The sequence below is a fragment of the Equus przewalskii genome, chromosome 19, assembly GCF_037783145.1.
Source record: "Equus przewalskii isolate Varuska chromosome 19, EquPr2, whole genome shotgun sequence".
Classification (NCBI taxonomy): Eukaryota; Metazoa; Chordata; class Mammalia; order Perissodactyla; family Equidae; genus Equus; species Equus przewalskii.
In genome coordinates this window covers 14,433,504-14,460,246 of record NC_091849.1, presented here as the reverse complement: position 1 = coordinate 14,460,246, position 26,743 = coordinate 14,433,504, and the positions used below count along the sequence as shown (strand labels likewise).

The following is a 26,743-nucleotide window of genomic DNA, read 5'->3' as shown; positions in this document are numbered from 1 at the left end:
CAGTTTCCCTACTGCATTTATGTTCTCTAAATGAGCTTCCTCAGTTTCATCTGCATTGCTTCTTGGGGCTACAGCTGCAAGTGAAGGAGCAGGACGTGGAGAATCTGGTCGATTGCTAGGGAATGTGGCCATGGTGCAAAGAGGGTTCTCAGTTCAATATGTCTGCTCGTTTCCAACCTTTTGACCACAAATGTTCACTGTGAATATGACTCTTGCCAAAGCAGCTCAGTTTGTAAATGTTTCCTTCATCTAGCTTTCTGAAAAATGACATCAACTCTGAGAGTTGCTCCATTTCTGTTTAGGGCTTGGGCCTTTGTCTATGGGGTACCTTGCAGGGAATTAGAAAAAGGCACCCTCTCTGAGCCTATGAGCCTTCCAGGCCTGGAGGCAAATAGCAACACGTGAGAAGATAAGGCAGTTTCCTCCAGTTGGATGAAGCCTTGATCCGGGTGGAAAGAGGACTTGACTTCAGCTCCTACTGCGCCCTTTTGCAGTTCAGAGACTGTGCAGTCATCCAGTTAGGGCAATAGAGCCCTTGGCAGAAAACATTCTGGATGAATTTCTGTCTATGCATAGATACCTTTCTTGTGTGGAGCTCTGAGTCCACTGTCTACATTCTTACCTCACCATTCCTGTACACTCAGGGCAGAATGTTAGCTTCATAGATGAGCAAACAGAAGCCCAGTGAGAGAAATTACTTACCCAGGGGACAATGTTAAGCCAGTGGTCCTGCCAAGACCAGAACTTGGTCTTTTAACTGGTTCTATAAATCCCCTAGTGGGGCTTGACTTAGATTTAATTTAGTTTTTAAGTCTTGGCAAACTGGATGCTGTGTGTTTGTGTAGACTTGCACCATTTAAAAGGTTCTTGGAGTTTAGATCTTGCATGTAATTTGCTACATTAGCTTTGGGCAAAAATATTTGCTTTTTGGTCCTTTGTGGTTTAAGTTCCTTCTCAGCATTGACCTGGCATGTTAGAGAGAGCTGTCCTGTGGAACACAGCAAGGGGCCCAGGGTTCAGGGCGGGGTGAGTCCCGGAAGGCCTATTACCAATGGCAGCTTTTCAGGTTGCAGGAGCTTGTATAAGATTTTCTTGGTTTAGTTGTTCATTTGTTTATGTATTTTGGACATTATGCAGTTCAGATTAGGGAGTTGAAGTAGTCCAGATTTGGAAGTAAAGAAAAGATTTGGATTAAGGTTGGGAAAAATTCTCTTGATACGTTGAATTAAGTAAGAACATCACTGTGATATTTGTCTTACAAAGTGACATTCACTATCATAATTGTCCCCACACCTTTCAATCATCTTTGAGGCCAAAGTTTGGTTCATTTTTGAGGTGGACAGAATGAGGGTGGGTTATTGCAACCAAAATTTGGCTGTCTTCTTGGATTCTCTAGAATGTTAAATACTTCAGCATTGGAGAATGGACTACCTAGTAATTAGATCTAATTCCTATATATTCTATTGTGACGATAAGCAACAAGCAGAGATTATGCCCCCATTTCAGGACAGGTGTAGCTGGGGCAGAGGAAAGCAAGTAGCTGGGTTAGTCATATGATGAATTTCAAAGCAATACCTGGACATCTTGGGGACAACCTATGACGATAAATCCTGCAGCTATACTCATTTTCAGCAGTGCCTTTTTTTCTCTCTCTCTCTCTTTTGGAAGCTAAGGCTAATATTCTTGCTTTGGTAGACTGTGAAACTCCTTTTCTCCTGTTCCTGCACAATTACCAATCTCTCAACTGAATTTTCAGTCCCCGTGTACATGTACGTGAGAGGGTTAGGTTCTAAAGTCAGCATGGGAGGCGAGAATCTGTTACATTTTTAAAAATTCACCTTCAAAATATCTAATTTGCTTATTTCATGCAGTATACATAGTTTACAGCATTGGTATGTATAGAATATATAAAAATACATATATAGTTAAAACTATGTAAGTAACGTTTAATTTTTCAGTGCCAAATCTTTAAACAAAGTCTTGGCAAGAGGCTCTGAGAGATAAGCAGGAGCAAAGATTGATTTAGCACAGAGCAGATCACATCTCTTGTCTCCTGCTCACTTCAGGGCATTTGCTCGCTAAGTGAAATAGTGAGTAGAATTGCTATGTTATTGGAAAATTTCCCCCCTCCTCTTCTCTCTCCTTACCCCTACCCCGTGTTCCCCCCTCTCTGGTTCTCTTTACTTTTCTCCCCTAAATAGAGATAGTTGATTTTGTAACAGTTAATTATGTATGTGATATCATTTTACCGTAGGTTTCACAAATGCCATCTGTAAGTCAATCAATGTCACTGTGAAACACAAGAAAAAGTAGAAAGAAAGCTTGCTGCTTTCTAGTGTTCCTTGGCAGGAAAATACACTGACGGATTTTATGTTTTTATTGGAAGGATGAGCCTATAATGGAATGTAGGTTTATTGTTAATGTTAAATTAGTAGTTTACATGGGGGATGTTACATTGTTTAAGCCAGTGAGATCAACGCCCTTTTGCAAAAACAGCAGTAGTGTTCTATTCTGGGATGCCCTAGTTATAAGCAAGTATAACACATGTTGGAAAGCATCTAGGGAAGAATTCTGGAACTTATACAGATGAGCGTCGTATGACTGGTCTTTACATCTAAACACCACTTTATCAGACCATTTGTCAGCAACTTTTCTTTTAGTTACCCCAAGGCATTGATACTTTACAGCAAGGTGTGATGGCAGCAGCTGGGGTTGGGAACATCAGAGAAGTCACAGATCAAGAGAAACCTCATTCTGGAAAAATCATCTCTGAAGCTAGCTTCAAGACCATCTGGGTTTGCTAGTTGTCTATTTGCTCTCAGACCCCTTTCTCATTTTCTCCCTCTCTGTTTTGTTTTGCCTGGGGTCGATCCCTCTAGACTACATTCCCAGACTGTCTTGCCAAGTGTCCTACAGCTGGGTTTGGCCAATGAGAAGGTAGGAGAAAGCGAGAGGCCAAGGTATTTTTCCCTCTTGTTTTCTGCTTGGGATGGTGTATTTGGGGGTAGTTGGGTTTTATCTATGGTTGTAGCTCTGTCTATGGTTGTAGCTCTTGCTGGAAAATCCCTCCTGCTGGACCTCCCCAGCCTTGGGTACTGGTAACATCACCTCCTCCCTTTATTTCCTCAGCCCTACAAGGGGTAGTGGCTTCCTGCCATTGCCAACTTCTGGGTTGCCTCATTATTCCTTTTGTTTTTTTAGCTCTTCCAACAACTTTGTGGCAAGATCCCTATATTCAAATCTCTATATTGAGCTACCTGATGTGGACTCTGTTTTGTTGTTTGTTTTCACAGACCCTGACTATTGCCTATCCAGCCTCTAGCCTCCATCTTGAATCTTGTCCGTAGCCCAATGGGTTTGCCCTTAGGTCTGGCTTTAAATTTAACCAGGCTATTGCTTCTTTCTGTTACTTTCTGATCTCAGCCTTGGTGCTTGGGTAATACTTAGTGCGTTTATGCTTTAGCTCCCTTCCCCGTATCTCCATCTCTGCAGGCGCAAGACATTGTCTGAAATATGAGACACTGGATTTACAACCAGAAATGTCATTGCGTGTTTAACTCAACTCCCTGTTTTCACCAATGAGGGCACTGACGGCTAGAATAGTTACTGACCTCTCCAAGGTCACCAAGTTAAAGATGAGGAGTGGGGAGGGAAGAGAAGGTTCATATTTGTGTCTAGATAAACTTTGTATCACCTTATTAACTGTAGCATGTGACAGGGATTGGAGACATGAAGATTGAAATATTTACTACCTAATGGCCCTCCTCGTTGCCTGAACTTTGCCTTCAAGCAAACATTTTACACTGAGTGGGCAGAAATATTAATTAATTAATTCAACTCATATTTATTGATTGTCACTAAGGGCAAGGCTCAATGTTGAATGCTTTGGGAAGGACACCTATGAATAAGAAATAACCCCCATCCTCAAGAAACTCACGCCCTATGCAGGAGTATGACATCTTCATAAATGACTCATATGCAAGTCATACATGTTATATACAAGATAGAGAAGTATAAGCTCCACAAGAGGGATGCAAGTACAGTATTATTCGATGTGGAGGAGAGAGAAAGCTGCTTCCGGCCGGGCAGCGTTAGTGGAAACTTAATGGAGCAGATGGTATTTAAAAAGGACTGAAAAGCACAGATGATATCTGACCATGTGGAGCTGGTAGGAAAGCCACTCAGGAGGAGTGATCAAAAGCCCATAAGGAGACAGTGAGTGATTCAGTGTGGCTGGAAAGCTCATTGTCTTTAAGGGGAATAATAATAACAATAATAATAACAACAACCATACCTAACGTTTAATGGACTCCTACCATGTACCCAAACTCTGTGCTCAGTGCTTTACAGGGTTTATCTCAACCTGTGAGATGGGCAATGTTGTTTCTATCTTGCACATGGGGAAACTGAGATTCAGAGAGATTAATAACTTGCTCGAAGTCACCCAGCTGGTAAATGACGGAGCTGGGACTCCACATGGTCCTTCTGATTCTAGATGGGCTGTTAACCCCTAAGTCAAATGGGTAAGCTATAAAAAGTACGGGATTAACGTTTAGAGCTAAAGGCATAAATAGTAAATTTAATACTGAGTTCTTAGAGAAGTCATTAGGAAAAATGAAAAGACCTAGACTCCTGAGAAAAAACTTGCTGTTCCCACAGCCTCACTAGAGCAGAGAGCTATGAACTTTTTGATCATATTCTCTCAGTTGAAGTATATTTATTTGTTCTTATGTGTGTGTATGTTTGTGCACACACGTGTGTGCTATGGTCCTAATATATTATGTATTTTATAAAACACACCTAAAAATAAGTTTAAATGGATTAAGATAAAAATATTTCACAAAACATAATTTTTATTTGTTAACAATTCAAAAAAACATTTTTGCCTTCACAAACAAGAGGTTTTTAAATATTTATCATTAGGCTTCAGCTCAGTAAAGTGTTAAAAATCCTAATTGTGTTTCACATAACTTTAAACCCAGTCAAAAGCATTGCAGACGTTTATTTTCTGGTTCGGCATGCTTTTCTTTTAGTGTCTTGGTCGTGGTGAAGATTTCACACCATCACTAGCTAACATCTTAAGTCATAATAGATACTCAGCGCAAGGTTCATCATTAATGATTGCGAGTGTAAGTCCTTATTTTAAATAAGTTTTTTCAAAACATAATTTTGAAGGTTTTTTCAGTGATTGACATTTTGAAAGTGAAATCTTCAGCGTTTTTTACTGTGTAGTGTGACCGATGAAGAGATTGTCTTTCTAGAGGGATGTTGGCTCTGCCATTTTCTCATTGTTTGCTTGGGTTTCTGTCATTTGTAGGACTTTCTATCTGTGGTTTCTTTCTGTGAATCTTTTGCAGTTTTTTCAATGACCTGAGAGTGCATTTAATTAAAATTATGTATTGTAATGCATCCAGCCACTTTACCAGGCACAAGGAAATAGCAAATATTCTAAAATGCTGAAAACAAAAGAAGAGCTGAGGACAGATATCCCTCTCAACCTCCTGGGGAAACCTCATCTCTCTTGAGTTTTGCGGACTGGGCGGAAGCTCTGGGTTGGTCTGGATATAATGTGTTTGTTAAGCTTAATTCATTTATTTTTGAAATAAAAACACATAATGATAGCCTGACGGTCTAAATTCCTGCAGGTTTCCTTCACTGTTGAGTCAACCTTGCCCACTTCTTCATAAGACTTAGGCTTCTGGAGAAAAATATGGAAGGAAGGGACAGAAGTATTCAGAGAATGTCATTTCCTCCAGAAAAATCTGAGATGTGACTCATAATCCCTGACAAAATTCTCCTGGAGTTCTTTTGGGTATGAGTGACTAAACACTGCTCTAACTAAGAGGAGGGTATATTTTATGTGTATAAATATTCATTATTTCTGTATATTAGGGTTGAAGAACTCAAACATTTATAGGAAATTAAATCCTATTTTCATTAAAACTCCTCTGTTCGGAATCCTTAAAATGGATAGCTCTGACATTTAAATCAGGATCCACTCTTTTCTTCTTTCTGTTGACCAAAGTAATACTGGGAAAATAGGGGGATTATCTGTTTACCAAAGTCATATCATCTATTTCCAAGCCTGTTAAACCCAACTCCAGAGCCTTGTGGATGAAATAGCTGCCTCCCGTGTTAAGGCCACCAGGTTCAATTCCTGCTGGGATGGTAGTTTTTTCAATTAAATTTCCATTAACTTTTCGCCTCTGTGTCATTAGACACTAATTCTTATGTGCGGCAAAGATGAAAGAGTAAAAGGAACTCTCTGATTCATGCATCATTTTGCTGACAAGTGAAATGTGACGATGACAACTTTTTAATGTGGGAGATAGGGAAGCCGGCAAGGGGACAGGTCTTTTAGACCCGACACTGACCACGGCAGAGGAGTGGTGGCAGCTGCAGCTCGGGAAGGTAATTTGGAAGATAGGGATCGTGCTGTGGGAGCGTTCAGGATGCTAAACGCTGAGATGCGGGGAAGAGCTGGGCAGAGAGAACAGACTTCAGTGAGCCTGAAACACTGGAGGGGGAGGTATGTGAATGGTAAGGAGAGGAGATGGAGGGGTGCTGGTCGTTTGGAACAGCTGGTACAAAAGGGGAAGGGGAAGGACAAACCTCTTTCACTAAAGAAAAGAAAAAATGGCAACCTTAGAGGAGACCCACTTGGTTAATACCTGGATTATCAGACGACCTAAAGTTCCAGCAACAATCTGCAGAATATCTAGAAGAAAAACTAACTGAAGAGGTACAAAAGAACAGTTCATGCATCTCAACCTAGAAATGGAAAGCGTTCCCAGGGCACAGATGAAGACAGTGAGAAACAGACAGAGGGTGCAACAATTTGGCAAGAAGGGAAAAGATAAAAAGACAAAAGCCAACCAACCAAAAATCAAATCATGTATTTGCTAATTGTTGGTGTGGAGAAATAGTAACAGTTGATGCTCAAGAAGGCCAGCTCAAGAAGACTTTTAAAGAAGTACTCAAATTCTTTCAATTTTGCATGGAAATAAGTGTAAATGGTTTTTAGAGCTCCATTACACAAATATTAGCCAAATGAACTTAGACACAGAACTTTAAAAAAATAGAGACAAAAGAGATAAAGGACAATTTATTCACTAGGGGCTTGTCTGAGTTTATATGTGGGATGTCTGGAGGACTGGATGATCAAAGTTTAAAATTATTCCAAGTTTTATTTGAGAATACAAAGTAAAACACAAACAATTGTTCACATCCATCCATATATATATATATATATATACACACACACACACACATGTATGCATGCATGCATAGTCTATATGTATTTGTATACAAGGAGTAGAGTCAACTTTTAAATGCCCTAATAATGCCTAGTATTTATTAAGAGCTTACCATACCATGCACTGTTTTAGACATTGTACCTATTGTTTATTCATCACAATTATTCCGTTAGAGAGGTAGTCTGTTTCCCCTTATTTTACAGATAAGAAAACTAAGGTGCAGAAGTTCAAGTTCAAGTTCATAGAGTCCATACATGACAGAGCTAGGATTGGGATCCAGTCATTCCAACTCTCGAACCTGTGTTCGTTACCACAACACCATGAAATGGCAGTTAAAAATTTTTAAAAATACGTATGGAATAGGTTTAACATTTATATTTGAATATAGCTTTGCCTGCTGTTCTGAGAATATTTACTTCCAAATAAAATAGTGGACCCAAATTGAAATAAAATAAAAAGGCTAAATTGATTCAGGAAGAGCTATTTCTTTCTTTACTGCTGGAAAGAAACCACAGCACTTCTTAAAAGGATGGAGAACATCAGCTTAAAGTAAAATAGGCTTATCTCGGCAAGATTTCTGTTTAATTCTTGACCTTACCCAGTGCCAGCCCCTAGCACTGTGTGTGTATGTCTGCGGTGTTCTGGAGTCTACTCTCGACTCAGCCTCGTTACTTCCATGTATGCACTGACAGTTTGAAGGCACCTCCTGACTTTGGTCTGTACACAGTTTTGCTTTTGCTTCTCCTGTGTAGGGATGGACATCTCAGAGACCTGCCCCTCTAAGTCGTTGTGTTAGGAATCCATTTGGCTCCAAGAAAATCGAGCTCACAGTACCTTAAACAAATAAGCATTTATTTTTCTCATGTAGCAAGAAGTCTGAAGTGAGGCAGCTGCTGGTATTGGCTTAGCTGCTCAACTTTATCAGAGTTGGAGTCTCTGTGGTACCCTTGGCCTCTCCTTCATGTTTGCAGTATGGCAGTTGTGGCTGCAAACATTCAAGGCAGGCAATGCGGGAACAGTCAGCACCAGGCATGTCTGTCTCCTTTATCAGGAGAGCGAATCTTAAAAGACCTTGTACCCTTTCCTTGTCTCTCTCTCCTCCAGGGACTTAGCTGGGACTGGGTCACCATTGGCTGCAAAGTAGGCTATGAATGTATTTGGTCTGCAAGACGGAAGGAAGTTGGATGTGGCTGTTGAGTAGCTAATCTATGGAGTCAACCCTCGCATCTCAATTTGTTGTTGTTAGTGCTGTCCAGTCAATTCTGACTCCTAGCGACGCTGTGCACAGCAGAGCAGAACCCTGCCCAGTCTTTTGGAGCCATCCTCTCACCTTCCAGCGCTACATCAGACAATGCTCTGCTGCTATTCATAAGGTTTACAAGGTCAATTTTTTCAGGAGTGGGTGACCAGGTCCTTCTTTCTAGTGTGTCTTAGTCTGGAAGCTCCACTGAAATCTGTCCACCATGGGTGACCCTGCTAGTATTTGAAATCCCAGTGGCATAACTTTCAGCATCACAGCAACACTCAGCCGCCACGGTATGACCACCGAGCGATGGGTTGTGTGGTTCCCTGACTGGGAAATGAACCCGGGCTGTGGCTCTGAGAACACTGAATCTTAACCTCCAGACCACCAGGGCTCGCTAACATCTCAATCGACCTTGAATAGGTTGAATTATAGAATTGTGTACTAGATAATCAAATAACTGTCAAGCTCATGCTATAAGTCAAATTGGGCTAAATCATGTATTTTTTCCTTTATAATACTTTTATAGCATGTAGTTTGATCTCTTAAACATTTGGTCCTAAAATCTTATTTAAAAATATTCATTTTCATTGTCATGAAGAAATGACTTCTTAAGCAAGGGTAAACTTCAGTTCAGATCCTGTCCAAATGATCTCAAATTCTAAAATATTGGATTTGAAACTAGTGAGATTTTGCTATACCCCACTTGTTCGAACAATGTTTACTTCTGCATCTATGCTCACCTGGATGAGATTTACAGAGCAGAACTTAAATAAAATTATCTTTTCCATGGCACTTTTAAAAAGTTAGCATTAACTATTGTTAAGTTTCATTTTTACTTACTAACATACATTCTTGGAAATATATAATGTGTTTAAAACAAAATTATGCAGTCTAATTTCAAATAGGAAAATTAACACATATGGGAGTCATGTTTCTACAAAAATTCAATCTGTAAAATAAGAGAAAAAGTTAAAATAAGTGTGGAAAACAAGCAAATAATGCTGTTTAAGGATAACAAATAATGAAGGGGAACAGAGAGAAGTATGGCACCCAACTGTTGATGGTGGCTTCCCTTTGGGAGGCAAGTTATGGGTTGAGAGACCCCATATTTATCACCCATACTAGGAGAGTTTGAAAGTGAACGGGACACTATTAATAATTCTGCCAGGACAAGAGGCATAGACTGGCACAATTTTAGGCAAAGCAGAATGGGTAGTCACCTTATTGGACTTAGGTTTGGATCCAGGCTCAAAAATTGTGAATTCATTAATTATGAGAATCCTTTCATTATTCGTATTATGTTTTTGTGAAATGTTTGATTTTGTCTGGTTATGTATTACATATGTAATTTGAAAAAAGTCAATAAAGATTTTAAAAATAGGGACAATGTGAGAGTTGTGCTTTAAAAATATTCAGAAACTGGAGCCGGCCCGGTGGTGCTGTGGTTAAGTTTGCATATTCTGCTTCGGTGGCCTGGGGTTTGCTGGTTTGGGTCCTGGGTGTGGACATGGCACTGCTTGTCAAGCCATGCTGCGGCAGGCATCCCACATATAAAGTAGAGGAATAAGGGCATGGATGTTAGCTCAGGGCCAGTCTTCTTCAGCAAAAAGTGGAGGATTGGCAGCAGATGTTAGCTCAGGGTTAATCTTCTTCTTCAAAAAAATCTTAGAAACTAAACACCATTTTGGTTTTTTATCGGTGTTACCACTTCATGTAGCAAATGCCCAGCTGATGGTAGTTTCAGCATTTTTACTTTTGTAGCTTATTTTCAGTCATTCATTTCATTCGAGTAATACTCACCAAACCCATATTCTATATCATATTATATCACTGTGCCCCTTAATCCTTATAATGGCCCTATGAAGTAAGTATTCTTAGTCCAATGGAAAAAAACAACAAACCTCTGTGAGGGTAAGTGACTTACCCAAAATCACGTGGCAGGTAAATTGTAGACCTTAGACTCAAAGCTAAGTCCAGTGCTTTTTCCTTTACTTTACGGCTATTTTGAATATTATGTTTAAAAAGTTATCTTTACTTTTTTAAATATGTGCTACATTCTTAAGTGTGTTTTTAATTACATTTCAGGGCCAAATTATTTCCATAGGAGTGCATCTCTAATTTTACAGTGGTATCAGTGGGAAAATAAAAGAGATTATATGGAATTTTCCTTTCCTGCCAACTCCATGGGAGAGATGCAAGAATCATAAGCCTAGGAGTTGAAGACAGGAAAAAAGTTAGCAATGTCAAAGCACTATCGTTATCAATATAAGATATTTTAAAGTATAAAAGCACCTTGGTTTCTAACAAGATTTCCGAGAACCATGAGCTTTGTCACAACACAGTCCATTGTAAAGGAGGTGCAATCTGACAAGAAACATCTTGTACCTACCAGAGGAGTGTCATTTATCACTCAAGTCTCAGAGATATTGTTATAAGTGACCTATCTTACAAAGAAAGCACAATGTAAAATTTCATGATAAAGAGCTCGTTTTTTTTTACCCATTTAGATATAAAGTAATTTTTTAAAAATTCCAGGTCAATTTATGCAGCACTAAAACAAAGATGCCGGAAATAAGTAGCAGCTGTTTACCCATGTACAACAACAGTGCACAAGTGTTCAGGATGGGAGGCAAAGATGAATTATGCTGATAGGCTGTGAAGTGGCAACATTATTTGTGCCTTGTCTTTTAGCCATCATTCTTGAGTTCTCCATTACACACTCCTTTTAAATGATTCTACGGAAAAATGCAAAATAGCTCAATCCATTCATTTTCCTTAACTTCCCTTAAAATAAAACACCAGAGCTGTAATTTGCTAATCATATTTCATCATTCATGACAATCACCGCATAGAGTTATGGTTGGTGAAATCGCTGAGCGTCTGCGTGGCTGTTAGTGTATGAAGAAGGCCTGTTTTGGCAATGGAAAAATGTGTTGATAAAGAGCAATTCATAGCATCACAGATTCTATACAGAGTGTAGGTCCTGGTAGAGATTTATTTTTATCTTGTAGCAGCTCTCAATTTTCTATGACAGCAATGAAGACTATTGACCTACATGTTCAAAACAGTGGATTAATCCATCCAGTTGGGTGAAGGCTGTGGGAGTTGGATAAAAAGGAAACTCTTCCGTTTATTTGAGCCAGTATGGTGGCTCTAGTTCCAGTGGAAAATGTCTCTGTTGGTGACTTACCAATAGTCCAACTGACTGTCATGGTTTCTGAGCTGTCAGGACCATGTGACTTTTGACACATGACTAATCTATGATGCTGATGACATGGTTGAGTATCACCAAGAATCCATTACTCTTTTTCTGAAGAACACGTAGCATTTAAGAGCCAAACCATTTTGCTGAATGTTTCAAAAACACATCATATATTTCATTTAATCTCCCAACAACTTTAAGAGGTGAATGTTATTACTCTGTACTGTAAAGGAGGAAGCTAGGGCTCAGAGAGGTCAGAGTCACTTGCTAAAGTCATACAACTAATAAATAGCTGAACTAAGCTTGATCTCAGGTCACTGGTCTCTAAGTTCATTGTTGTCTTCTTTAGACTACACTACTTCTCAGTAGCTTGGTACACAAAAGAAAATCTTATGGATGGATGGTAGACTCAAGGCAGTCAGCAGATATAAGCCTAAATTAAATTAGCAGACATAAAGAAATGTAGGCTTATGGATCCTTGGGTCAACAAACAGTCTGTGTCTCATTCCAGAATTCCTATAAAAAAGCATGAGCTCTTGGTAGTAGCTTGTCCAAAGCTTCTCTCTCCAGGAGTTCATATTTGTCCTTCCCTGACTGCCTACCAGCTCATTGCTGCAACAAACTCCTTTGCCACCATTCTGGTGTGGGAGACTCCCTTGTGAGATAGAGATGTTTACAGAGCACATACTTCAGATCCTAAGTTCTATTGCGTAGACAGCCGTAGGGTTGGCTGGCTCAAAGTCTCCTTTTCAGATCCTCTTTAGTTCCTCCTTCTTCCTCCTATGAGTATTAGAAATTGTGGAAGTAATGAATGAAAACATGAGCCTCTCCTTACAGAGAAGTCCTTTCTGTATTGTCTCTGGTATGACACCAGATTCTCTCCCACAGCACCTGAGTTTGTGTCTCGTCTCTAATCTTTATTAGCTAAGTAGCCTCAGTCAGCTCACTTAACCTCTCTAAGCCTTGTTGAAAAACAGCCAGCCTTAGAGATGTCATATGAGAATGAATTGGGAGGGTGTAGATAAGAGCAGTCTCGAATCTGTAAAATACTCTGCAGACTTAAGATATTAGGTAGCTGCTATCGCCTTTTGAAGATACTCACTCCCCACTGAGTTCCTAAAATATATAAAGATAAAGTAACATTAGGATTTGAAACTATTTAAGAGATTCTGACTCCAGTGATAGAGAAAATTCTTGTCCTGGAAGGACTCTCTCTTCTTTGCTCCTGCAGTATCTTGTACATCCCTTCCTTGTAGAACTTACCCCATTGAACTGGGAATGTCTGTTTTCCCTCAAGAACAAGGAGCCAATCTTAATCATCTTTTTATCCACAGTGCTTAACATTCAACCTTCACTGATTTACTCTATGCCACTGTGTTAAGCATCTTACATATATTAATTCAGTTAATCCTCACAATGGTAAAATTATTGTCATTTTATTGATGAGGGAACTGAAGTTCAGGGGTACTAAGTGACCTGTCCAAAGTCATGGGGCTCTTACGTGGTGGATCTGGGATGTCTGGGATGTGAGCCCAGGCCTTCTGACTCGAGACTGCTCTTAACCACTAGACTTTCCTGCCTTTAAAACACTAACGCTTACTGTAGACAACTTGAACAATAAAGGAAAACATAGCTAAGAGAAAAATATTATTTCCTTCATTATTTTATACATAAACATAATTCTACCACCTAGAGGTGGCTATACTTAGCATTTTTCATCATTCTGTGGGTGGTATTTTGTATAGTTGAGCTCATACTATAAATAAATTTATAGCTATTTTTTACTTTTACCATATCATAATCATTTTTAGTGATAAAAATATTATTGCGTAAATGGGTGGATCATTATTTACCCAAGCATTTTCTCATAATTGGGCACTGTATTTTTCCTTTCTGTTTTAAGTGATTCCGTAATTAACACTTTTGTGAATAAATCTTTTGTATGGATTATATTTTTGTGTGGTTCACAGAAAAGGATATTCTTGAGGTTTTTATACAGACTGCCAAATTGCTTGCTACAAAAATGGTATCAATTTACACCCCCACCAGTAGGATCTGAGCAGCCCTTAGATGTTGGAGAGAAGATTCTGAAGGAGGAGAGAGCAGAGCCTTGAGGCTTCTGAGCAAGAAGGAGACAGCACCAGCAGACAGTGAGCTGCCCACTTCAAAGGGTTAAGCACTGCTGGCCTTTAACACTCTAGCTCCTCACCCACCTCAAAGAACGGAGTGAAACGAAGCTGCCCGAGAGGAAGCGCAATTCTATTGTTTTAGGCTGCACCTCCATTGTCTAAGGATCTGAACAGCCCTGTTCTTGCTAAGTGGCAAGTCATTAGGCCTCAGTTCAGCAACAGGATGCTGATATTGTCTTAAATTTGACCAAAGAATAACGAAACACATTTCAAAGGCAAAGCAGCCCATCCAGAAAATGTTCTTAGAATTGTCTCTCTTTCTGTGTGTGTGTGTGCATGTACATGTGTGTGTGTGTGTGTGTGGGGTGGGGTGGGGGGCGGTCAGTTTGAGAACAGTTGCTATTAAGAGAAATCAACTGATCAAAGGAATCGACTTTGCCATTTTTTGCGGGTTTTCTGAGCTTATTTTGTGCAGTTTGGCAGACTGCAGTGAATTTAGAGCACCATGCTGAGGCCTGTTCATTAACACCTGGGAGGCTGTCTCTAGCCTATGGCGCTCCAGTTGAGGAATTAGAAATATATAATTCACCAAGTGTCTAACCTCATATCTTGTAAGATCCCAGTTTTAATTATCCAAGAAAAGCATTTACTTTTCTCTGCCTTTATCTTGTGCTTTGAGTGAGTCTCTTGGCTTTCCCCATATTTTCCCTCCCTCCTTTTTCTCTTCCCTTTAACTCTCTGGCAATTATGTCTTGACTGCAGGGCACACAGACTTCCTTTCAGGGGCTCCATTTTTATTGTTTGTCTTCGCAATAACTATATTCACCTGTTTATATCTCTTGTTTTTTTTTTTTAATCCCAAAGACCAAGTGTGCTTTGCTTACCTCCGTCAGCAAGAAGAAAATGACCTCCATCAGTTTCAGAACTGCAGGCCTGGCATCAATAGGAACGCCACCCATGGAAGCTACAGATTATTTTCAGTAAAAAAAATTGGATCCTATGACAGAAAGAATAAAAATTCACTGGAGACAGAATTGGTATCATTTTCCTTGGGCGTGTGAGAACTTTCATTTTGGCAAGGAGAATCGTAATTACGCCGTGGGCTTCAGAATCAGATAAACCTAAATCGGAGGGCTGGCTCTGCTTAATAGGTTATGAACTTGGCGATGTTTTCTGAGTCTCAGTTGCTTCATCTGTGAAATAGGTATAATGACATTTACCCCATAGGCTGCCTGGAGGATTAAATGAGATAAATCACATAGACCACTCAGCACAGGGCCTGGCCTGTGTACTCCATCAATCTTGGCTACAATTGTTTTAATAATTATTCTTATCATCATTATTTGTTTGACTCATAAAGTTTCTCACTTGCTCTATCCTATAGTAAGGACTGTTTTCTTCTTTCTAAATGTAGCCTCCATTTTGCTGACAATCTCAACAGATGAAAGGGAGGGAATTTCCTTTCCCAGCAACCAGTTAATATTGTGATAAGAATTGCACGTTTGATGTCTTTCTCCTCCTTTGGCGACGGTTTGGGAAACAGCTCTCTTTTTCCACAGCTCGCCCAGTAGTGTTTGATTATGGGGTTAGCTGGTCCCTAAAAGGATGGGGAAGAACGTGGAGACACCAGAGGAAATATTTATGAACAAGAAGGCAACTCAGACATAAATATGTATCTAGCTTGTAATAGAATCATTCAAACCAGTGCTTTTCACAGGCACCTGGATGCACGGCTGAGAGCTTGCTGCTGCATTTTCACTCCCACTTACTCTCTCCTATAGTGCCTACTACAGAAACAATAAAACATTAATAATAAAAAACAGCCTTCCTGAAGATGCAGCATGTTACAACAAGTTGTAGGGCATTAACAGCAATTCTGTGAAATGTAATTTGAGGCATATATTTTCCAAAAAGCCTGCCCCAAATCTATGGCACACTTGCTTCAAATCGGCTGCTATGGTCTGACGTGTCTCCTTGAATTTTTCCTTTCATTGCTCGAGTTTACTTGCGCAATTTTTTCCATTCCTTTCCTCCTCTGATCAATTTCCCACTCGCACAAAGCGTCAAATCTCTCAAAGGCTAGTTTCTCAATATTTAGCAAAGCTTTCCATCTTTCTCTTCTGTAATGCTAGGGGGTAGGATGACAAACAAGAAGATTCAAAGTCAGCAAGTAATTTTTCTCTGAGTTTTTCTTATCCTCTAAAAGCAAGACCTTAATTCTTAGTTCTTTTGGGTCTTGCGTTATTTTAATAGATTGACAATCCACCCACTTGGGCTTTCTCCTCATGTAACGAACCGAGTAGAAGACAATAAACCCACTTGGTTGGAACCTAGAGACCTGGGTTAGGTTTGATTTCCATGTAAACAACTGGCCTTGCTGGCTTCTACCTTCACAGCCTGGAGAAATGCTGGTCAGCGGCAGGAGAGAGTGTGGGTGGGCCCCATAGAGTCATCCCTCACCCCCGAGAAGGACAACTGAAAGGGCTTGTCCAGCCTCTTAGTGAGATGGGATGGAAATAATTCCAATTTTTATAAATTTGTCCGCCGCTAATGTTTGAATACTTGGGTGGTAGTGGTGGTGGGTGGGAGGGGAGTCCAATGCATCTCGTGGGTGAGAAACTCTTGGGAAAATGAGTCATTGGGACAGTTTATGTGAAAAGGGAAGACATTTCAGACTCAACCTTCACGCAGTGCTGTCTCTGCAGAAAGAGGAAACAGATCTTGGGGAAGTTGCTGCTCCTTGTTTGATAGTTAGAGGTGGGAAATTTGAAGAGAGACTGCTGGGAATAGTAACAGTATCCAACCTCTATTGAGTGATTACTATGTATCAGGAACTGGTCTCAGTGCTTCCTGTGTGTTGACTCATTGAATACTCACAACTGTAGTGATGTTGTCATACTTATGTGTGTGTTTACGGAAGTGAAATTCACACAACATAAAATTAACCATTATAAAGTGAACAATTCAGTGACATTCAATACATTCACAATGTTGTGCAACCACTGCCTCTATCCAGTTCCAGAACATTTTCATCACCTGAAAAACAACCCCCGTATCCATTGTATTCGTTTTTTTAGGGCTGCCGTAACAAAGTACCACAAACTGGGTGGCTTAAAACAGAAATGTATTGCCTCCCAGCTCTGCAGGCTAGAAGCCTGAAGTCAGCGTCTGCAGGGCGATGCTCCTTCTTAGACTCTGAGCAGAATCCTCAGTCCTTGGTGATGCTTGGCTTCCAGCTGCGCCAGTCTGATCTCTGCCTCCATCTTCAAATGGTGTCCTTCCTGTATGTTTTCACATTGGCTTTCTTCTACCTGTTGGTCTCTTTGTTCAAATTTCTCCTTTTTATAAGGACACCAGTCATATTTGGGATTAGGTGCACCCTAATCACCTCATTTTAACTTGACTACCTCCCTAAAAATCCTACTTCAAAATAAGGTCACATTTTGAGGTACTGGGGTTAAGGCTTCAGTATATCTTTTGGGGGAACACAGTTCCACCTAATACCCCTTAAGCAGTTACTCCTCAGTCCTCTCTCCTCTAGCCCCTTGCAATCACCAATCTGCTTCCTATTTCTATGGATTTACCTATTCCAGACATTTCATTTAAATGAACTCATATAATATGTGAACTTTGGTGTCTGGCTTCTTGCATGCAGCATAATGCGTTTGAGGTTCATCCATGTTGTAGCATGTATCAATACCGATTTCTTTTTATGGCTGAATAATGTCATACTTGTTTTCCAAATGAGGAAACGGAGGAGTATAAAGGTTAAATAATGGCTCTGAGATCACACAAGGAGGAGATATCAGAGGTGGGAAGTGAATCTAGAAAACTACTTGAAAAGCCTGTATGTCCTTAAGGAGTTTTGCCTCTAAGGGGCATGGACGTAAATGAGCACTGGAAAGAGAGTGGCCAGCGAGAAGGGAGGAAGATGGCTGGTCCTGCATTCCAAACAGCGGGAAGATGTCCAAGCTTTGCAAGTATGGCGCCTAATATTCAATTTTAAGTTGTTTTCTATTCCATGCTGTGCAGCACCTACTTCTTTCTTCCCAAACCTTCAGTAAACTCTTCCTCACTTTCCTGTTTTAAATGAAGTGTGCCCTGAGGAAATGTTGAAGGGTGGCCCCCAGAGTGGAGACAGAAATTTGGAGTAAAAGGTGAGCTGGAAATTGTAAGCCCTGGGCATTTTACAAATACATGGATATCTGACTAAACTATTTTATTGAAGAATTAAGGAAAAGTAGGATCCCTACCAGCTTTAAGGAAAAGCTGGCCCTGTGGTGATGTGGTTAAGTTCATATGCTCCGCTTCACTGGCCTGGGGTTTGTGGGTTTGGATCCTGGGCATGGACCTAAACACTGCTCATCAAGCCATGCTGTGGTGGTGTTCCACATGCAAAATAGAGGAAGATTGGCACAGATGTTAGCTCAGGGCCAATATTCCTCACCAAAAAAAGAGAAAAGAAAAAAACCCCAATATGTTAACATAATATAGACAGACAAGGTGTTGACACCATTGATTCCCTCCAGAGGGCTCTGAGGGATAGCCCGTTCCCCTCGGCTGTGAGTGGCCAGGAACAATGAACTCATTCTGGTCTAAGTGGTCAATGATGGGAGAAGGTATCCAACGGCTGCTGCCACTGCTGGCAACTTGCGTGACCCTCAGCCTGTGTGAGATCCTGGAGCCACCAGGACATAGAGTCATCGTGTTCAGAAGGACTCATGAGATGGCTTGGGTTTCGTGGATGGGGAAATGTGTGCTGAAAATAGTTTGAGTGGTCAGTCCCACCGTGCAGTGTAGACAGAATGGTCTGAACGCTCTTGCAGCTGCTACCTCAGTGGCTTTTCAGATATCACTTAGTGTAAATCTATAATCTATATTTTTTACCTTATTGTGTGATACTACTGTTTTTTTCCTTGCTTTGTTTTTTTGCAAAACAAAACAAAACCCTTTCAGCAGCACTGAGCTAAAAAGGTGCATGTTTAATGAAAAATTAAGTCCTGTATATCCTTTGCTCCAGAATGTTGATGAATGTGAAACTGGCACAACTACTTAATGTTTGCCAGATGCTCTGGGGGCTGTAGGAATATCACTGACCGCAGCTGAGCCCAGAAGACAAAATCTGGTGAAAATCATCACCGTCTATTTTAAAAATTTCATGGCTATTTTAAGACAGCCATGCCTGATGATGCCAGTTTCACATGTGCAGTTGTGTTTCTCTGTCACTCTGGGAAGTATGACTCTTCAGTTAGGTGAGATGACTATTCTTCCAAGGTAATTTTGCTTAATTTTGGTTTCATTTTCTCTTGTGTGCCAAGGAAAAGTAAAGTGATATTTATTAGGGGGATGGCTCCATGAGCAGCAGCAGAATGTCACAAACAGTTGAATGATGCAGTTTTATGTCAGTTTCTTCAAGAGAAAGTCAGTTAATTTCAGTAATGGTTTGATTTTTTTTTTTTAGCTAATTCATGGACTCAAAGGAAAGCTTTTGAAAGTTTCTTCTGTCAAAGATACAGCCTCTGACTTTATTGTAGTTTATCACTTCACTTAGAAACAATTCAACAGCGAAGATGCCTGTAGAACTACAAATACAGTACAAATACAGATTTTGGTGGAGCACAGCATCATGGGAAAAATAGCGTTCTTACTAAATTAAGAAATCTGTGGAGCAGAAATGTATTTGGAACTAGATGTAGTGTGTTCATAGTTCATAACTGCATCCAGACAAGCTGTGATAGTCTACCAACAAAATAGAAGCAATAGTTGACAGACATTATAGATATTTTTATTTATACACAGAGATTCTGAGCTACAAAATATCTGTGAAAGAGATGATGTCAAATTTAAAAGTGCTTCAACCTGGCAGTATGTGCTTTTTTTTTTGGTGAGGAAGATTGGCCCTGAGCTAACATCTGTTGCTAATCTTCCTCTTTTTTTTTTGCTTCAGAAAGATTGTCCCTGAGCTAACATCTGTGCCAAGCTTCCTCTATTTTGTATGTGGGACACCAGCACAGCATGGCTTCATGAGTGGTGTGTAGGTCTGTGCCCAGGATCCAAACTGGCAACGCAGGGCCACTGAAGCAGAGCATGCAAACTAGGCCACTGGGCTGGTCCCCGTCTTTTTTCTTCTCTGCATGTTCTTAGGTTTTAGCTATGCTTGAGCCTTTGAAGGGTTGCTTTGTAAATCAGCTCAAGTGTACTACAATATATATTGACCTTTTAGGGTTTTTTTTTTTTTTTAAATGAATGAGTCCTCCAAACTTTGTTTTAATTTTGTTTAAAATCAGTTGGTAATCTTTAATCAAGTATTCAGGGAATGGTCAGCCAAAAGACTTCAGCTCTGGGAGCTTTTAGGAAAATGTAATTATTGAAAACAAAATTTGTACCTACAAAATCAAAGTAGGAATTGAACAAATTAAATAACTTAAATTTGAGAGCAAATAATTAGGCTTTGAAATATCTTACTTATGGGAAGAATATTTTGGTGGAATTTTCACATTTAACTGGATGAATTTATATTCTGTACCGGAATGGAATGAAATTGAGATGATTTTGTAGCATCTAAATTTGGCAAAACATTGTAAAAAAATCGTAAGTAGAGACAACTTATTTGATGAGTTTTATCTTGTAAAATATTTCTCAAAGAAAGTTTTCCTGAATGACAAAAAGATGGCACCTGTGAAAACTGTACTGAAATAGTATCACATTTCAATAAGAAAAACTTTTGTTGTTAGTGCCATGAAGTTGATTCCAACTCCTAGTGACCCTGTGTCCAGCAGAGCAGAACTCTGCCTGGTCTTTTCCCACCACCCTCTCACCTTCCAGCACTGTATCAGACAATGCTCTGCTGCTATTCATAGGGTTTTCATGGCCAATTTTTTCGTAAGTGGGTTGCCAAGTCCTTCTTTCGCATGTGTCTTAGTCTGGAAGCTCTGCTGAAACCTGTCCACTGTAGGTGACCCTGCTGGTTTTTGAAATACCAGTGGCATAGCTTTCAGCGTCATAGCAACTCACAGCTGCCACAGTATGACAACTGACACATGGGTGGTGTGGTTCCCTGACTGGAAATGAACCTGGGCTGCTGTGGTGAGAGTGCAGAATCTTAACCACTAGACCATCAGGGTTGGCCAAGAAAAAAATGAAAATTGAGACTATTTTTCATTTATTACGATTACTTCTTCACTTACCAGGTACCTCAGCACCTATAGAAAGAATATTTTCTTAATTGAAAATACTATGGTCAACTGAGAAGAGGCAATTGACGGTGTCAACAATTTCAAAACTATTTGTAAGCTGGAAAATGCAACTTCGAAAGAGATTGCAGGCAATTTTATGAAAAAATAGAAATATATATATTAAAAATACATTCTTTAGAAAAATACCTGTGATGTGGTATTAGACAGAGATATAACTCCAAAACTGATTACAATAAGTGTTTATGAAATAAGAATAATATTCTGCTTAGGTTATTTTTAACTGTTTAGACAAATCAATCAAAATAATTTAAAATATTTTGTTTTAATGTACACCGATTTTTTATTTTTAGAAACGATTTTATTTTTGAAAATAATTTTAGACTGGAATTACTTTATAGAACTACTTGTCAATCTATAAATGCATACTTAAAAAGTATACTTTTATTTATTTTTCTCTCTTTCACTTTCAAAATTGTCCTGGTGTGGATAATAAATTATATAGTTGCGTGAAAACAGACGCTTATTTTAAGGGTTTTTTTTAGATGCTGTTGCCTCATTTATGATTATGGATGATGATCCAATGTCCTCCATCCATGTCCAAATTCTGGGACGCCAAGAAGAGAAGACTGCCTACGAATTCCTTGATTATGAAAAGGATGTACGCTGGGAATTCAACTCACTCCTTCACCAGCTCCTGTGACCTCTCTTTCCCACAATCATACAGGAAGAGTGACTGCCATCTCTCTCTCGGGTAACTCTGCCTTGAGTAAGTAAGCATTGAAAAAACTGTTTATTTTATTTTGAGAGATATATTTGCAATTCTTTATGTATCTTTAACAAATCATTTTATTGTTTATTTACATTACAGACTATGGTTCCTTTCCATGTAGTAGCAAAGTGTAATTCTTTCAGTATTCACAAACATACTAATGAGTTCATTAAGAGTCAAATAATTAGGAATTGGTGTTTTAAATGCCTTATATCATGAAGAAATCCACAGTGGGCTGTTTTATAGGTGATTAAGGAATATAGATGATATAGGGAACAGATTATTATTTTTCCCTTTAATGTAATAGAATATGGGCTTCTGCTATGCAAAAATTCACTGTCCAGTGGCATTTCAGGAAAAGACTAGACTTAAATAACAAGAGCCCCCTATATCTATTATTTTTTTCAGCTTTATTGAGACACAATTGATATATAACACTGTGTAAGCTTAAGGTGTACAAATGTTGGTTTGATACACTTACGTATTGCAAAATGATCACCACCATAGCGTTAGCTAACACCTCCGTCCCCCTGAGTGACTTTTTAAAATGCCCGACACTCTTCAGGCCCTGGGGGTTCAACAGTAAACACACGGTCTTTGTCTTTATAGAGCTTACCTTTGGTAGAGGGAGAAGTACACTAAAATAACAAATAACATAAAATATGTCAGGCAGAGACGTGTGCTGAAGAGGAAAATGAGCCAAGCTAGGGAGATACAGAGAGAAGAGAGAGGTGCTATTAATGTAGTCAGAGTCTTTTGGGTACAGTGCAGAAACCCACTGAAGTGTTCAAACAAGGCATTTGGATGTCCAAGGAAAGGGCAGCCCAGGCAAGGCTGACACAGGAGGATGCCCGGTGTGCTTGGGGAAGAGTGAAGGGGCCAGCATGGCTGGGGAGGAGGAAGCCACGGAGAGACGGGAGGAGGGGAGCTCAGAGAGGTTGGGGGTGGGGAGATCTCGGAGGACCTTGGAGGCCAGAGTAAGGACTTTGGATTTTATCCAGAGAGAGATGGGAAGCCACTGAAAGTTTTGAACAGAGGATTGCCATAACATAGCTTAGATTTGCAAAGAATCATTCTGGCGATGGTATAGAGAAAATACTGTGTGTGTGCATGCATGCATGTGTGCATGTGTGCGTGTGTGTGTGTGCGCGCACACGTGATGGGGAACTGAAGGGTAGAAATGGGGAGGTCAGTATGAAGACTGACACAATGGTCCAGACAACACAAGTTAGAGGCTTAGACTAGGATGGTTGCACTAGGAGTGGTAAGAAACAGTGGGTTCTGAATATATTGTGATAGCAAAGCTGACATGATGAATTGGAGGTGACAGAAACTTGAAGGTTTTTGGCCTGGGTATGAGGAAGAAGGGAGTTGCCATCCACCAAGCTGGGGAAGATTGAGAGAGAAGTAGGTGTGGATGGGGTGGAGCGGGGGAGTCAGAGTTTAGTTGCTGATCTGTTAAATTGGAGATGCCTCTAGGACATCCGAAGTGGAAACGTGGTGGTTGATTAGCTGTCTTCCTGTGCCTGGTACTTCATCAGTAGACTGGAGCTGTTCACAATACCTACCTACCCCACTAAAAGACTAAAAGGACTAAAAGAGTTACCAGGTTAAACTACTTTGCAGAGCTCATGGTAACCACTCACCTGTTATTGTCATGAATATCTTTGATTAAGTCACATTTTCTGAGAATATTCATACAAAAAGGAAGTACGACGTCCCTGAGTGTGATCGAGCCCATCCCTAGAGTCATGCCTTAGAGCCAGAATGAACTTCAATCTCCGCTAATTTGAACCCTCATTTTATGGATGAGGAGATGGATGGAGGGCCAGGGAGGCTCGTCGTGAGTCTAGAATCCGGGTTCTCCAGCCCAGGGCTGCTACCCCGGGAGCCTGTAATCTTTCCATTACCCGGTACTTCCCATGAAACATTACATTTTTCCCCCCTGGGGTCTCAATTTTGAAGGGTGTTTGCTAAAAATCTGAGATGATTCGACATTTAGTGAGGCTTGTCACAGGTTTAATCTTCAGAGAGCAGGGAGGCAGTTGAGCCCGGAGAGGAGGTGCCCTGAGTGAGGCTCACATCCAGCCTCTTTAGAAGAGTGAGATGTGGGGAAAGTAACACCCAGGTGACCAGGCCTGAGGAGCACGGCCCGGCTTGCCCGGGGGAGGTGATCCAAGCTGCGAGGTTCTTTTCCTTTGTGGAAATATCACATGATCAAGCTTCCTCAGTCACACGGCCGTTCAGCCAGATGGAGTGGAGGACGGGATAGATGAAACCACTGCAAAGTTAATGCCCTTGTAAACGTGGATATTTCTAGGACTCTGTATTTTATTGTCATCTAAGAGGTTCCTTTTCTACCTGTACCTCACATCTCTCCTTGCCCTCTACCCTCCAATTTCCGGGTTAATGCTGCTCAGAAATCACACATGTCCCGTCTTTTCCATTTGTCTTGGGATGCTGATTAGTACGTAATCTATTCTTGAGCCCTTTTGAGAGTCTGAAGTTTCTGCAGAAGTGCTTTGTGGCAGGCCTGGAACTGAGTCCATCGGATACCTTTCCACTGAGGCCCACCGTTGCTGTGAGGGCTGGAGAGTCGAGGACTGTTATCTTCCCAGGGCTTTCTTACTCTGCCCAAAGCAAAGGAAGTCACCAACATCTCCCCTTGCCCTTGGGAATATGCACTCAGCTGATGACGCTGATGATCCAGCAGGCTCTCCCGCATGCTCAGCTTTGCGGTTTAGCAGAGCACGTTGCGGGTGAGGGGAGGCAGCTGAGCCTAGGCAGCGAGACTTAGTCGGTGCAGGTAGAGTGTGAGAGACCAGAGGGCCTGGACCGTGCTCAGGGCTGGTCTCCTAGGTTCTCTGCCCAGTGTCCATGCTCCCTCTCCCTTGGTAACTAATGCTAATTTTGTCTGTAGCAGGAATGTTACAAATTCCTAATGAGCCAGTGAGAAGCCTTGTGAATTCGTCTTTGGGTAAAGCTATTGTTTTTCTGATAAAAAAGCACAGGATTGGGAGTAGAAATTTTGATCTTGAAAGTGAAAGTCCCACGCTAAGGATGGCAAAGCAGAAAGACGCAAGGAGTCGGGACTTCTCTGACGCCGCAGACGTGCTGCGCCAGTTCTCCACTTGGTCCTACTGTTTGGTGAGAAGAAATCGCCCCCATCGGCCGAGGCTGGTGTATCAGAGCTTTGTCCGGTGCGGCCGAAAGCAATCCGAACGGCTGACAGCATCTCGCCCGTCAGGTGGAAGCTCGGCTCTGCCACTCGCTTGCAGTGGAGCTTTAAGGAATGGCACTTAAACTCTCCGAGCCTCAGTTTCCCCATTTCTAAAATGAGGACAATAACACCTTCCCTGCAGGAGTCCTGAGAGAATTCCAGGGGCTTCTGTAAGCCCAGGATGCATCACGGGTCACTGCTGCTGTTGACAGCCCCTGGCTCTGCCCCTGTTGGGGAGGGGGAGCCGTGTGGTTTGACAGGATGGGTAAGCACGGAAGGAGTGTTTGGAGGGGAAAGAGTTCTCTCAGAGGTCATGAACAGGCCAAGAGAGATGGAAAACCTCAGAGGACAGAGGAGCCAGTCCAGGAAGCCAAACCCAAAGATGCAAACTTGCCTGAAGCCCAGGCCGGCTCTGCTAAGTGTCTCAGGTGGGGCCTGTGCAGGGGTGGGCCGGGTATGCACGTGCAGCGTTTGAGGGGCTGCAGCTGGTGAGGAGTAAGCGCCCGGGGCTGCAGGTAGGTTCTCCCACTTAGGTCATGAGTGTGATGAAAGAAATAGTGTGTGTGTGTGTGTGTGTGTGTGCGTGCACGTGCGTGTGTGCGTGCATGCATGTCAGTGTGTGCCGGCCCTGGGGCACTGGTAGGTCAGCCAGTAATCTTTTAAAAATGGAAATCTAATTTTTCACTTCCCTGTTTTAAAAACCCTTCACTGCTCCTAGGCATGTATCCAAGAGGAGGGTTGGGAGTGACAGCTGAGGGGTGCGGGGTTTCTTTTGGGGAGTAATGGAAAGGTTCCAAAATGATTGTGGTGATGGATGCAGAACTTGGTGAATGTACAACAAGCGGTTGAACTGTACACTTTGAATGATGAATTGTATGGTGTTTGAATTATATCTCAATAAAGTTGTAAAAAAGGAAAATCAGGCTTTGTTAGTTTCTTATTGCCAGCAGGATAAAGGCTCTCCCAGAACTGGCTTCTGTTGGCTGCCCCAGCCGGATCCTCTGACCAGCATCTGTTTGCTCAGGTGCATCTTTACCTCCAGCCACAGGGAACTATTTGTCTTCTCCCGGCTGCATCACGTGGCTTCTGGGTCACGGTGCCTCGTGTTCTTTCATCTAGTGGAATCTTAGGTCTGGTCCTGCAAAAGGAAGAACCTTCCTTGATGCTTTCTGCTCCCCACACTATTCATTCATTTAGCTGTCTAGACTACGGGCAACTTGAAGGCAGGGCCCATGTCATGTTTGATGTTGTGTCTCCGGCCAGCGTCATTCCAGCGGTGTGGGAGTGGTAGGGGGACTAGCTGAACAGGGAGGGATTTTCATTACTGACTTTATTTGGCATTGCCTTCACACGGTGATAATAAAAAGCAGACTGACACTAGTTTTATTGTTTTTTTTTTACATTTTCTACAATATACTCTCTTTTTGCTTTGCACCAGGGCTGACTACTCTCAACCTCCTGGCCTTGGTAAGTATTTAATGCAGTGCCTTTGCATATAGTAGGCACTTTATAAAAGAGTCAAGGTGGCTGGATCCAGAGGCCAGGCAAAGGCTGAGAAGGAGGGATGTCTCTCGGAAATTGCCAGAACAAAGGGATGCCCAACAGACATGCCAGAGAGAGAGGCTCGGGACCTGTAGAGAGGCCAGGGGCTCAAGGAAGCTGGCAGGTTTGGAGTATTTAACAAAGCCCTGAAGAAGTCAGATAGAAAGATCTACGCCATTTAAA

At 41.2% G+C, this 26,743-nt stretch overlaps 1 long non-coding RNA gene across 2 annotated transcripts in view; it reads left to right on the top strand.

Moving 5' to 3' along the window:
* Positions 1-25,937, top strand: part of LOC139077263 (uncharacterized) — a 135,855-nt gene extending 109,918 nt beyond the window's left edge. For both annotated transcript variants that reach the window (XR_011529620.1, XR_011529621.1), the window contains exon 3: positions 21,572-25,937. This is a non-coding gene — a long non-coding RNA (uncharacterized lncRNA). The remainder of the gene's footprint in view (positions 1-21,571) is intronic.
* Positions 25,938-26,743: the final 806 nt, after the last annotated feature.